Here is a 15,952-nt window from a genome sequence, read left to right as displayed (position 1 = left end):
TCTCCAGTCTGGACACACAAAAGGCCAATAGAGGTATTTGTCCAGCCAGCTAGAGAAACTACATAAACTTGTCAACAAATGGAATGACAAATATCACAAAGTTTTGCCACGTCCTGTAGAAGAATGCAAGAACACTAAATCCTGGCAATAAAAGCTTCCCAGAAGAGCCAGGTTAGGGCCTCGATAAAAGTTGTTTTATTTTTTTTTTTAATAAATAAAACTTGGTACTTAATTTATTCCATAATCCAATAAATAAAATTAGGGACTTGAAAATACTGTTTTATGTTACATGGTCATTTTTTGAAAAAATATATGGTTAAATGAGTACTATGCCCAAAGTCATACAGCAAGTTAGAAGAACAGAAACCACTTTTGCAGAGTTAGATTTCTTGACAATTTTAAACTTTCCCTTTACATTTAATGTTTCTCTTGCCCATTGTTGCTAGCAGCAAAATCTCTTATAAAGTCTCATGAGGGTTGTGTGCTTTCGTCAAGTACAAGAGGACAGATAGAGGCTATGGAATAACTTTCTGTATAGCAGTATCTCAAGGACAAGCAAAACCCTGGTCAAAACCATCAAGAAAAATCTATAGGGACTCAGGAAGATAAAAAATGGAATGGTTTCTTTTTGCCATCTGTATGTCTTCTTTGGAAAAATGTCTATTCAGGTACTCTGCCCATTTTCAACTGGATTATTTGTGTGCGCGCGCGCGTGTGTGTGTGTGTGTGTGTTGGGTTGCCTAAGTTCTGTATATATTTTAGATATTAACCCCTTATTAGATATATCATGTGTAAATATTGTCTCCCACTCAGCAGGTTTCCAGAGAAGACATACAAATCCAAACAGACACATAAAAAGACACTCAACGTCACTAATCAGCAGGGAAATGAAAATCAAAACCAGAATGAGATATCACTTCACACCTGTTGGAATGGCTAGAATCCAAAAGATAAGAAATGACAAGTATTGGTGAGGATGTGGAGGAAAACGAACCCTAGTGCACTATTGCTGAGAATATATGTTGGCACAGCCACTGTGTGAAACAGTATAGATATTCCTCAAAAAACAAAAAACAAAAAACAAAAAAAAAAAAAAAAAAAAAAAAAATTTCCATATGACCCAGTAATTTCACTACTACATATTACCCAAAGAAAATGAAGTCACTAATTCAAAAAGATATATGTGCCCCTATGTTTATTGTAGCATAATTTACAATAGCAAAGATACAGAATCAACCCAAATGTCCATTAATAGGACATTTGGATGAGGATGTAGCATAGATAGACAGATAGACTGACAGATCAATAGATAGATATAATGGAAAATTGCTCAGCCATATAAAGGGTTGAGATCTTGCCATTTGAGATAACACGGATGCACCTAGAGGGTGGTATGCTAAGTGAGATAAATCACAGAGAGAAAGACAAATGCCATATATTTCCACTTGCAAGTAGAACCTAAAAACCAAATGAATAAACAGAAACAAAAGCAGAGTCAGACCTATGAACACAGAGAACAAACTGATGGCTGCCAGAGGGAAAGAGACTTGGGACAAATGAGCAAAATGGGTGAAAGGGAGTGAGAGGTGCAGGCTTCCAGTTAATGGAATGAATAAGTCACAGGAATAAAAAGTTCCACATGGGAATACAGTCAATGGTAATGTAATAGTGTATGGTGACAGATGGCAGCTACACTTGTGAGCATGGCAGAACAAAGAGAGATGTCCAATCACTATGTTGTGCACCTGCAACTAATGTAATGGTATGTCTCAACTACACTCGAATCTGAAATAAATAAATACAAATTTTTAAAAATAGAGGGGTCTTTTTGTGTATAAATTTATACGTGCTACAGGGTGGTGAAAATTTTGTCTTTTATTACCCCTTTTGATTTAATCTGATTGCTAGTATGTTACTTTCATAGTGAACATGCACTGCTTACATAAGAAAAAAGGGAGTTGAGGGGCGCCTGGGTGGCTCAGTCGGTTAAGCGGCCAACTTCGGCTCAGGTCATGATCTCACGGTCTGTGAGTTCGAGCCCCGTGTCAGGCTCTGTGCTGACAGCTCAGAGCCTGGAGCCTGTTTCAGATTCTGTGTCTCCCTCTCTCTCTGACCCTCCCCCGTTCATGCTCTGTCTCTGTCTCAGAAATAAATAAACATTAAAAAAAAATTAAATAAAAAAAGGAAGTTGAGAAAATATTTCCATTTTTACACAACAAAAAAGTTCCTGCTACTGGAGTTTTATAAAGCAAAAAGTGGGAGTTCCTATGAGTACATTTCCTAAAAGACCTCAAACCTCGCTTCTAAACCTTCATCTTCTCTCTAGTCTCTCTTTCACTGGGTTCCCTCCTCTTCTCCAGAAACCTGATGCTAGTTGAGACTAGCTAAGTCAGCTTCTAGTCTAACCACACAGGTCGTTCTCTTGCCTCCAAATCCATATCCCCAGCATAGTTTCTTATTACAGACTCAGGTCAAAAATTGGTACTTTCCACCTCACAGATTGTCCATTTTGGATAATCCAGAATATTCTAGGCTTCTGAAACTTATAGCACATATCTTTACTGCATTCTACAATAAGCCTGTTTCCTCCATCAGGCTATGAGCTTTTGGAGGTTAAAGTGAATTTTACCACCTCTGTATTCTCACCATCTACTACAGTGGATAACTTAGACTAAATGTATTATCAAGTGTGTTTGATCTTGAAAGACACAGGAAGGAAGGGAGGGAAGACTTGGGATAAAGAGACAAAGGAGAGAGAACAAGCATTATTATATATTGTGGTTATAGATTATTTTATAAGTTGATTAAACCCAACCTGAGAATTTTATATATTGAAAGGGCCTGGATATTATAGCAACTTATAGTAATGTATTTGTGAGAAACCCATCCCCACATTACAATGCACATACACACACGCATATATGACACCTGCCTCCTGCCTGGATTCTGGCTGTGCTATTGCAATGCTTATTTAAATTGCTAAAGCATTGTGATTTTAACTACTCTAACATTTTTGAAATAACTTAAATTTAAATATAGATTTTAGTAATAATAAACATGGACTATATATTTATTTGTTTATAGATTCTAAAATCTCTTGAAAATATTATCCTTTAATGGAGAGTCAAAATGATTTTCACTAAAACTCCCTGTTTTGCCTGCATGATAGAAGTGTCATACTAAACCTGAGTAATCTCTGTAAAGGGCATTGTATTTTACTCTATATCATTAATAAATTATCCAGTTTCCATCAATTCCATCATAAAGTTGCTTTAAAGTTATATTAATATGCTTGCTCTCTGATAGATTCTACTGATCTGAAACATTAAAAGGATGAGAGACAATGATTTTTTTCAGGGAAAAAGTAAATTCCAAGATTTCCTCCAGTTGCTGTTTCTTGCATTTTACTTTTGCAGTTGTGTTATAATTAAATTCAATTCCTCCCTCTGCAGCTTAAGCCTTTTCTGCTGCTCTCTCCTTGATGAAGATGGAAAACAGCTGACTGCCAACAGCACTTGATTTACCCCAATCTTTCCTCAAAACAATATGAAGCTCATTTTTTTATTTCCATTCTCCACCTGATCTGATTGTTTTCTAAAGTTACTTGAAAGGGTAAAAAAAAGATGAATTAGAAAATTGTGCAGCCTTTTAGCCAGTCCATCATGTACATGAATTTCTTTTCGCTGAGTACTTTAATAATTTAGATTGTGTTGGGATGACATAGATACCTCTGAATAAAATGATATGCAGAGAGAAGAAATAAACAGACATATCTTTTCTAGTCTACTATGCTTTGTTTTATTTTATTTTGCTTACAAAAACTGTAGCTATAGTTTTAAGTAGAGAAAAGGTGAAAAGCAACCTGTGAGGTTCTAGTGATCATTTGTATATACCAAATCATCTTCTCATTGGTGACAGGAAGGAAGAAGTATGAATTGAGAAATCTCTGTGTTCTAGTGAAACCTCAGTGATTTAAGTCCACTAATTCATTAACCCAGCACTAAGTCTGAATAGAAATAGTTACATTGAAATTTGTGAAATTAACAGAATACTGTATGTTTAGTAACTATAAAAATAGTCTTTTGAAAAATGGCCGATGCTCACATTTCTTAAAATAAACAATGCTGCTACTTCATATGACTGTGATCATTTTAATATGAAAAAGTGTTGTCCCGTCTCATCAGATGTGATATAGTCTCTAGGGTTATTTTTCTAGTGCTTCACCATCATTCACTTGAGCATCATTGTCCTACACCTGGACTCTTTCACTAGCTTAGATACCAGCATTTACTGGAGGGCTCTAACCAGATGCAGCAAGTAGCAAAGATGTCACATGCCATGTGGGACTGTAATATAGTGCACCTGACAACTGGCAGAGCCCTTGGAAACAAGGCTTAATGGTTAAATGAGTGCAATTAAGTGTGCTGTTACATCTTTGCTGTCCCAGAGTATGAGAATGCTTAATGTGACTCATCAGCCCCATTCCAAGTTCCAGACACTTAGAAACTGAATGAGCATAAATAGCAAAAGCCATAGTAAATCAGTCGCACAAAAGAATTTATAAATATAAAAAATGATAAGCAATTTGGGTCTGCTGGTTTCTTTTCAGTAATGCAGCTTAGCATTTAGAATCATTTCCAATTCAACACATTTAACTTTGCTCTATTGCAACTTCATAAAAATGCTATCTACCTTTGCTAGAACAAAATAACCATTTGTAAGCCATACCTTCTCAGGGAGGCCGGGATGTCTTTCAATTCCACTGCCAAACTCAAAACAAGACTGCTAAATTCAGGTTAAGAAATAGTTCTGCATTGACCTACGTTGCAACTCCTATCCAACAGTCATTTTGAAACAATCAATAGTACAGAGAGCCAAAGTCTAAGATTACAGAAATTGCCCATTTGGGCAATCAGGACAAAAAGAGCTAGAACATCATTTTGTGCTTCTCTGATCAATTGTTGTCCTCAGGAAAAAAAAAAAAAAGGAGGAAAATATAAACTTCCTCAACTCAGTCAATAAAACCATAATTTTAACTTTTGCAGGGAAAAAAAGTAACATCCCAACTTGGTAAACAGAAAGGAAGATTTTAGACAGAATGCCATATGAACAACCTTGAAGAGCTTTAAAGAGAAAATTTAAGATCATCTGTGCTAAAGACAGCAAGTAGAGACAAAAGTGATTAACCAGGATTTCAAATTTTTTCATTATAGAACATAGAAAGTATACTCTTGCTCTAACATTCTTCCACATGCCAGAAAATTACTGCTTTACTGGAAAACAGTAAAAAGTCAGTGTCTACCATGTTCCTCCGACCTAACAAAATTTAAACCCCCCAAATATACTATACACATGGAATAATTGGAACGGGGCAAATCTACACTGCTCAGATTGGAACAGACATTTTAGAGGGGACTAGATTTTACCCGAAAGTTCACTTGCCTATAAAATTTTATGTATTATTAAAGACACTAAAGTAAAACTGAATTTAAAACTAAAGAGAACAAGGTAATACTATCCATTAGCTAGATTCCAAAGAGTGTCTGATAAATTTAAAGACCGTATTCATGTGGCATTTTTTTTTTGGTGAGCCCCACATAGAAAATGAACAATAAACGAAAACAGAACATAAAATTTCACTCATATCTGATACATGGAAATGGAAACAGGGCACACTCAAAGAGGACTATCAGCTGCAAACGTGTATGGTGCTTGCTGGGGCAGATGGCCTAGGTGATGAGAACTTCAAACAGTCTGCATTCAGACTTTAGGCCAAAGTCAGCTCATTGAGAAAAATAAAAACCAAAATGGAAACACAAACCAAAACAAAACAAACCAAAAAACCCCACCAACTTGACAAAACTCACTTAAGAAGAAAAATGTATCAAATTCTAGCCATTGGTTCATGGGGTTCAGAAATGGCCATTTTGATGAAAACTTTGAGTTTTCATGTTTTGGTTTCTGAAAGTAAGCCTGCAAAGTTAGATACATCATGAAGACTGTGATAATTTAACGTTTATTTATTTTTGAGACAGAGAGAGACAGAGCATGAATGGGGGAGGGGCAGAGAGAGAGGGAGACACAGAACCGGAAGCAGGCTCCAGGCTCTGAGCCATCAGCCCAGAGCCCGATGCGGGGCTCGAACTCACAGACCGAACTCACAGACCACGAGATCGTGACCTGAGCTGAAGTCGGACGCTTAACCGACTGAGCCACCCAGGCGCCCCTAGACTGTGATAATTTAAAGACGTAGGGTTAGTGTGATGGTCAACCCTAGTTTTTATTTGTGAAAAGTAAACTGGTCACTTAACAAATACGGCACTGTATGAATTTCCTACCCATATTATTGAGTGACAGAGGTGACTTTTATTTCTTGTTACACATTAATTAACGAAATAGTTAAGTCAGCATACGGCATATGGTGTTCCTTTCACACCACTGTGAGCCATGCCACAGAATGCTACATCACCCTTCTAAGAATGTTTTTCTTTCTCCTTCTTCCCCATATGGCATTCAATTTTTAAATAGATTTATCTGCATACACTCAGTGTCTCTAGTCAGTATGCCATAGTTGGAAATCAGGTGTGACTGAAAGATGAGAACAAGTTCATATAAACCTCAGTTCCCAGTTGGGTCTATGGATGAGAGATCTCATCCACAAGTGTGTATTTCCACAGAATGTGTAATTTTCACAGAAATCAAATGAAAACTAAACTCACTCATTTGCCTTAATGTCTAATTCTCCATGATGGCAGGAAATTAAGGCTAAACTATTTAGGTCTAATCAAACTACTTAGTTCAACTCATTTATCTATTCAGAAGCTTGACCTCAGAAATGCAAGGAGCTGAATAAAGGCAAACCGAAGCCTGACATAGGGAATTTTGGATGACTTCTAACATATAATTAGACTGTAAACTCTAAGACTCCAGTAGAGATTTATGAAGTGAATTAAATGATAAGAGGGTCATTAGTGCTTACTGGCAGCCTCATACTCATTCTCAACTTGACTGAAGCAATGCTGTTTGATTAAAGACATTTGTCAAAGTTATACAGTAAAATGTGTTTCGTACATAAACAAGAGGATACAAATTTTACTACCAACCTATTGTTACTCCTAATTCTGAAATGTAGAGGAAAGACCATCTGAAAATTCCCCACTGCCTAGGGCATCACAATAATAAACACTGGGCGATGGGTTGTTGAGGTTGCTGTCCCCTCCTGTGGTTGCCATATCTACTGAGTTTTATAGACATACTTTGCCCTGTTTATAAAAATAATAAATGTTCTTTTTGATAAACATAATTATAGTCCATTCTTTCTCTTTTAATTGACTGTATTTTGTTAGAGAAGTTTTAGGTTTATAGCAAAACTGAGCACAAAGTACAGAGGGTTTCCATGTACCTCCACCCTCACACAGACATAGCTTTCCGCATCATCGTCATCTGCCACGAAAGTGGTATATTTTGTACAGTTGATGAACCTCCAGTGATATATTATCATCGCCCAAAGTCCACAGTTTACACTGGGGTTCACTCTTGGTGTTGTGGATTCTACTGGTTTGGATAAATGCATAACGACATGTATCTACTATTATAGTTTTATACAGAGTGGCATCACTTCCCTAAAAATCCTCTGTGATCTGCCTGTTCCTCCTTCCCTTGTCCCTAATCCCTGGCAATTGTGTCCATTGTGTTGTCTTTTCCCGAATGTCATGGAGTTGCAATATATAGTATGTAGCCTTTTCAGACTGATTTCTTTTACTTAGGAATATCCATTTAAAGTTGCCCCATGTCTTTTTATGGCTTTATTGCTCCTTTCTTTTTAGTGCTGAATAATATTTGATTATCTGTATGTACCAATTGATCTATCCGTTCACTTACTGAAGGTCAGACATCTAGGTTGCTTCTAGGATTTGGCAACTGTGAATAAGGCTGCTGTAAATATGTGTGTGCAGATTTTTGTGCGGACACAGTTTCCATTCTTTTAGGCAAATACGAAGCAGCATAAGTGCTGAATTGTATGTCAGAGTAAGTTTAGCTTTGTAAGAAACCACCAAACTGCCTTCCAAAGGGGCTGTATCATTTTGCATTCCCATCAGCAGTGAATGAGAGTTCCTGTTGCTCCACAACTCTGCCAGCATTTGGTGTTGTCAGTGTTCTGGATTTGGGACATTTTAATAGGTATGTAGTGGCATCTCCTTGTTGTTTTAATTTGCATTTCCCTGATTCCATATGATGTACAGCATCTCTGTAGGCCATTCTTAATAGTGAATTGAGTTATTTTTTTTTTAATTTATGCTTGTAATATACATTTCTGTCTTTCAGTTGGGTCAAAAATATTTTTTCTGATTCCCTAGATATTATATCTTTCACCTTTTAAGGTAGAATACACAAATAGTTCTTCTCCAACTCATTTATGCTTATGTAATAATGTGTACATAATTTTTCTTCCCTTTCATAGTAAATATGTATAATTTATTTACAATAATTCTACTCTTTTCCCTAGTAGATTATGCACTCTAAAAGATCAGGAAATTATATCATATTTACCTTTGTAGCCCCACTGTATACAAAACAAACAGTGCTTAATTAACATTTTTGAATGAATAAACTTTATATATTATGGGTGTGCATGTTAGTGATAACATAGAAAGTTTTATAAATATAAATACCATTATAAATGGAAAAATGTTTCAAACTAAAATTATCTCATCCTTTCCTACTATTTATTTTTTTTAGTATAACTACAAATTAAAGCAAGCAGGAAACAAAGAGGGTCACCTGGTTGGCTCAGTCACTTGAGCTTCCTACCTCAGGTCAAGTCACCATCCCCCAGTTTGTGAGTTTGAGACTTGCATTGTGCTCTGTGCCGACAGCTCAGAGCCTGGAGCCTGCTTCAGATTCTGTGTCTCCCTCTCTCTCTGCCCTTCCCCACTCATGCTCTGTCTCTCTGTCTCTCTCAAAAAAGAGAGAAAGAAAGAAAAAAAGAAAGAAAGAATGGAGGGAGGGAGGAAGGGAGGGAGGAAGGAAGGGGGGAAGGGAGAGAGAAAGTAAGAGAGAGACAGAGAAAGAGAGAGAGAAAGAAAGAAAGAAAGAAAGAAAGAGAGAAAGACAGAAAGAGAAAGAAAGAAAGAAGGAAAGAAAGAGCATGAAATAAAGGCAAAATAAATTACTCCAGAAACTTTCATATTATGTGTTTAGAAGTAGGAAATACAGTTGTTAAGATTCTAAATGATCTTAATATGTGTACCTACAGAATTATAGCGAACCTCAGGTCGAAATATTTTCAAAAAGGTAGAGTATTGTTACCAATTAATATCACCTTTAGAAAGTAAGACACACTACTTGTTCATACACTGATACATTCGTAATTTATTGTGCAAAAATACATGGAGAATAAAAGATGAAATGAAATACAGACATTGTTCTTATTATGCCTAAAAACTTAGCATTGAGCAAAAAAACTAAAGATATTAAAAGGAAGCTCTAAAGAGATTTAAAAAGGAAAGAGAACTATCTTTGGAGTCAGGGAAGCTTCATAGAAAGTAGCAGAAGGATTTCCTATCCTTCAGTGGTCTCATTGCTTCCATTGAAAACACTGACACTGTTTAAAAGTTTAAAAGTAATGTTTATTTGTTGTTGGTGGTGTATTTCTGCTATATTACATACATTCCTTGAAATGTCATTCGACAAAGAGAATTAAAATGCCAATAGTTTAAAATAATTTTAATTAAGAAACAGGCGAAGCAAGTAACAACTTCTCTTATTTTAGGAAAAACAGGAACAAGTTAGCCAACCCTTGTTGGCTAATAGCTTCTGTTAAGTCAGTGGAGCTACATCAAGGAGAATGAGCTTTGTCCCAGATAGCTGAAGAAGAAGGTACGTGTGAAATTTTTCCTGATTTAATGAAATTCACTAACAGAAATTGAGGGTAAAAGGCAGCAGATTTGAGCAATACAGAAATTGTATATTTGGTGAATGAATTCAGATTTTAACAGCAGATACTTTTCAGAAACCAAACTGCACACATGATGATAATTACGTAATGCTGTGATCCTATTCAAGACGTTTAACGAATAACCTCACAACACTAAATAGGAAGTTTGACTTAGACCAATGATTTAGTCTGTTATCATCTGGAATGCTCTAAACCCATCTCTGTCCACATCATTAGCCATAATCCTAAATTGTGTTTGTCTCTGCCTCACTTTATTCCAGATTTGTTTGACGTGATGGAAACATCTGAACAAAAAAACAGAACTATTTATAATAGGAAAATGAGAGTATTTGAGAAAGGAAAAACAGGAATAGAAAAGTAGGATGAAGTGGGATTATGAATGTACACCAAATGCATCCCATAAAGTCTTGTGAAATAGCAAGACGTGGGCTATGAATTTGCTTTTGAGTTTTATTGCAACAAACCCAAAAGGGATATGTGAATTATTTACATGAATCACAGTGTCCATAAGGCAAAAATCAATTATTCAAAAGGATCATTGGTAATCTTGATAATGAGACCAGAGATACATTTCCTTCTTATGTTCTGATATCTATATGTGATATGAAATAATCAACTGAAACATTCCTCTAATAGACATAGTAATATATTTTGTGAAGTCATTATGCATTTTTCAGTGTATGCTAACCACATAAATGCTAAAGGTCCAGGCTATTGAAAATGGTGTGGAAATTCCTAATGAATTAGTTTATTTCAAGAATAAAATTAGGTTACCTACAAAAATTGATTTTGAACTATGCATCCTTCTGTTGTATTCCATGATTGTTAGTTCTCACTCTTGCACTTTTGAGAACTATTAGACATTAGAGAGTTTGAGATTACACTCATTGATAAATTCCAGAATAATTACAAGTAATTTGAAAACCAACTGAGTAAGAAGTAGATGCAAAGGTATACTGCGTACATTGTGAAGACTAACCTGGAATCCAGATCTCTATAAAAAGTAGATAAAAGAAATATTTCTGGGCATGGCCAATATTTCCCCTCAAAATGTAGTGTTCTCTCCATCATAGAGAGAAACGAGTGATTGGGGCTCCAAAATTCTACACCTGTAACTATGAACAGAATATTTTTAATTTATTTTAAGTTATGTTAAAAATAATAATTATATTAAAATAAAAATTAAATTTAAAATTAGAAAATAAAAAAAATAAAGTGAACATTAATACCACAAAACAACTCTTAATAAATATATCAGATTTTGGATGCTACAATTCAGTGGTGAAGTTTTGAAGATAACAGAGTTTCAGACCATCACCCTAATTAATGAATTAACTTGCTAAGTAATTAAATGTAAAGCATTTAATAAAAGGATGGCTGGTTTTGTCCAACTGTTTATTAAAATAGTTTATTTATATCAATAGAACAATGTCACCTGCATATAAGATGCTTATTACATATAAATTCAATGTTCAGTTAATGAGTATTCACAGAATGATAATAGCAATATCAATAGTTACCATTTGCTATAGTTTTATAGTGTTCCAGACAAGTTCTGTTCTAAACATTATGCAAGGTATTAAATAATTTATTCTTCACAACAACTCCATGAAGTAGGTACTATTTTTAACCTCAATTTAAAGATGAAAACTAAGGCAGAGACTGGTTAAGCCTCTTGGCCAAGGTCACAAGATTGCTAAGTGGCTGAGCTAGGATTTAAAACCAGCAGTCTAAATCCAGGGCATGTGTTCAGAACCAAATCAAACCACAGTGGCAGGTGCTGAAGATATTGTGATGAACAGGACAGACATGACCTACCGCTTCACAGAGTTAATGGAGGAGAAATGAACTGCAACGAAGATGTGTTTGATGTGGGGACTCCCAGTAGGGGAACAAACTTAATCCTAAAGGGGAAGAAAAAAAAAAAAAAGGAGGTCTGAGAAAATAGGTAGAAGGTTGCCAGGAAAAGTGGAGAGAGTGAAAGACCCTTCCAGAAAGAAACAATTGCAGTTGCGAAATGCTATGATTCTATAAATTTATAGGGAATAGTGTAGGGTTATCTTTGTCAGTCTTGTATAAATACGATAGTGATCTCTCTGTTAACTGAATTAACACATTTATCACCTTGTCTTTCACTTCCTACTTGTTTCAGATATAAAGCCTGAGTCTGCAGATTTTTAAAATTATAGAACCATTTCTTGAAAACATGGTAGGTTACGCAGCAGCATAAATTATCTTGCAGCAAGTTTGGTTACTTCTGATATTAACATCATTAGCATCACAATGCTTAAATGATGAAGCACCTATTGCTAAATTCCCGGCATATATTTATTTCATCAGGAAATATGTAAGATAAGTTTTCACTTAAAAACAAAATATTCTATTGCCTAATATAGTTTCAAGACCCAGAATGCAAAGAGAGGCAATAATATTTTCAACCCGTGTTGAACACAAAGAATGAGAATTATTCCCAAAAGCAAGTGACCTTGTCCACTTGGGAGAACATTTTATGCAACACAGTGCAAGCTGCACAGTTATAAAACCAGAGGTGTCATTTCTCCAATGTGAATTTTGAAAGTAAAGGGCATTTTAAAGACACACCCCCAACCCCTTTGTCTGCCATAAGCTGGATAGCGCAGCAGTGCAGAATCAATGATCTGCACTAATACCGCAAATCATTGACATGGGAAGAAAAATAGAAACTCAGAGACCTAAGGCTTTGGAGCTGTAAATAATAGCATTGATAAAGAAGAAAAAGAACAACAAAAAAAGTAATGACCTTAAAGGTAATTTTTTTTGTCTTCTGAAAATGGGTATCTGTATTTTAGGATTCCTAGTTAATAGACGGGTCAACGAACGAATCAATCTTGTGTCAGGTTAGCATTTAGTAATGTCTTCGGCAAATGTTTTGCAATTTTTCTTAGAAATCCATCGTTTAACAAATAAGACAAGATTCCTCTTGTTTCTATATGTCATCCACCTGCAAATGCAGTAGAAATAATTTTACTTACAATGTGAACCAAGTTCATTGCCCTATATCATTCCAAATAAAAATTTACCTTCTCAGACTGGACAGAATTCTAGATTTTATTTGCTGCATTTTAAATGTTATCAATTCATTTTTGAAAGCAAAAGATTTTTTTATGATCTCATTAATTCACTTTTGATATACTCATAAAACACTAAAATATAGTGTCTACCATGACCATGTTTGTCTTGTAAAGACGTTGCTATCTTATGATTCACGAAACATGCTTTGTTTTTCAATGTATAAAAGGAGGAAGTCCTTTCTTCTGCCTTTCTTTCAGAACCCTCTGCTTCATTTTACATTTTGTATCTAGGGGTTACTTCTGGTGACTGGTTAGTGAATGATCTTAAGCAATACTAAAAGCAAGTTGGAAAAGAAATGTGAAGACACAGACAACTTTAATCCCTAGCTAATTCTGCAGTTTAAATTTTGCCCACTGTACCCATAACCCTCAACCTGGCTCCTCATTTGTTATGACCTGTGTTTATATTTGCCACAATATAAATGGGCAAAACCATAGCTTAATGTTTAGCTACTTATGAAGGAATTCCTTCCGGTAAGAAAATACTCATCATTATTACACACAATTATAATAACAAATATTTTTAAAGAATAAAATTGCAGCAGGTATTTTACTGAGAGGAAATACAAAACACAAGCTATCATCTGGCCAAACTCCACTCAACCATTTACAATGTGAATGCATTAATTCCGCTAATGAAAAAAGTGGCCATCAGACATGTCACACGGATAGAAGTGTGTGCTGATTGATTGACAGGTCCTGTGACAGTTAAAAGTCATAATGTTGAAGATTATAAAGTAATTTTTTTCAACAGCAATTTATCAATAAGTTGCCAGAACTATAAAACATTTCAACCCTTATTCAGAGAAATCGCTTATCTTGTCATAAGGGGAAAAAAATCAAAAGAAGAAATTAAAATAATTTATGTAAAAGGCTCTTTTAACATTCTTTTATAATGACAGAAATGGTTTTTAAAAATCTAAATATAAAAAAGGATATATTAGGGACACCTGGGTGGCTCAGTTGGTTGGGCATGGTACTCTTGATTTCAGGTTAGGTCATGATCTCAGGGTTTATAGGTTCGAGCCCCACATCGGGCTCTGTGCTGACCGTGGAGAGCCTGCCTCAGATTCTCTCTCCTTCTCTCCCTGCTCCTCTCATGCTCTGTCTGTCAAAATAAATAAATGAACTAAAAAAAAAGGACATATTAAGTCACAGTTATGTGATCAATTGAGCAACTATGAATATAATGAGTATTAAGACTATTAAAAAACATGAAGCAACAGTTTATGAAATATTTTAAGCAAAATAATTAAAAATCACAATCTTATAGCCACTACAATTGCAACCATGCAAATATATATATATATATAGAGAGAGAGAGAGAGAGAGAGAGAGAGGGAGAGAAATATCAGCTAAATGTAAGTCATTGGATTGCTGGAGTAATTTTATTCATTGTTAAATATTTATGAAATATTGACGTCATATTTCACTGGAAACCATACAAAATATAAGTTATACTCAGAGTTTTCAAATATGAAGGGAATTTCCTAATCCAAGTTTTTGAATATTCTTTATTATTTAGTAGATGATCAACATAAAATATTTTTTAGTTTAAACTGATTTTGCTCTCTTTAATTATATATATATATATATATATATGTGTGTGTGTGTGTGTGTGTGTATGTTCATAGATTAATATAAGCTTTTATCCTTTCTTCACTAGAATATAAATCTCTAGGGTGAGAATTCTTGTCTGTTTTGTTCACTGATCTATCAAAACATCTAGAAGAGTGTCTGGCACATAGTAAATTTCATTAAGTATCTGTTTAATGAATGAATGGATCATTTTAAGTAATTTTAAGCAGTTCTGTCAGAATTCATATGTTCATATGTCTGTGTGTGAATATGCTACTCTGAGAGAAAAAAAATCACCTCCCCCTTCCCTTTTTAATGAATGAGTTGGATTTTATTGTATTGTGTGAAAAAGGAAAAACATGTGGGTGCAGGTGGATTCTTTGACAACACAGACATTAAGTAATGTAGCAATAAAGTTTTTTTGGCCAGTAGAAATTATAAGCTATGTACCGTATAAACAGAATATTACCCATTGCATTCCCAAACATTTAAGTATGCATATGACTGGTATTAAGTCTTAGGGAACAAACCACCAAAAAAATGACTGGAACCAGACAGGATTCTTTGTCCTTTACAGAATTCCAAGAAAGGACAAACAAGTGTAGTTTTCACAGAATAACAAATGAACACTTAATTTTGTCTCCTTGATAATTCTGAATTATGATGCTTACATTAATATTAGCAGAATATGTTAGCAAAAACAAGACAAAACAGAAATCAAGCTAGACCGGCCCATGAGGATATTTTACTAGAAATCCCATTACCTTGTTGGGTCATTTGTTTACAGGCAATAAAGAATTCAGTCCAGTAGATGCCAGGTACATTGCAACAAAGTTTCATAAGACAATTTATTTGCTACGATATGCACACATGCTTCTCTGGGCCACTAGGTTTACACTCTCTTTCACACATATGTGCTTAATGTTACAAATGTAATTGCAGGTTTCAATATTTTAGAAGGTGTGATGAGCTGAATTGTGTGCTCAAAAATATATGTTGAAGTCCTAACCCTAGAACTCTATTTCTTTAGAATTATTGCAGATGTGGTTAGTTGAGATGAGGTTGTACTGGATAAGGGGAGCCCTTAATTCAACATGATTGGTGTCCTTATAAGAAGATGATACGAAGACATGAAGAAAAAAAATCCAGATGAAGTTGGAGGCAGATATTGGAGCGATGCTGCCAGAAACCAAGGAATGCTTGGGTCCACCAGAAGCTGTAAGAAACAAAGAAGGACCTTCACCATGAGAGAATATGTTCCTGTTGTTTTGAATCAGCTAGTTTGTGTTACTTTGTTATGGCAGCC

This window comes from Lynx canadensis, chromosome B2 (genome assembly GCF_007474595.2).
Source record: "Lynx canadensis isolate LIC74 chromosome B2, mLynCan4.pri.v2, whole genome shotgun sequence".
In the NCBI taxonomy this organism is placed as follows: domain Eukaryota; kingdom Metazoa; phylum Chordata; class Mammalia; order Carnivora; family Felidae; genus Lynx; species Lynx canadensis.
This window is presented reverse-complemented; position numbering follows the sequence as displayed.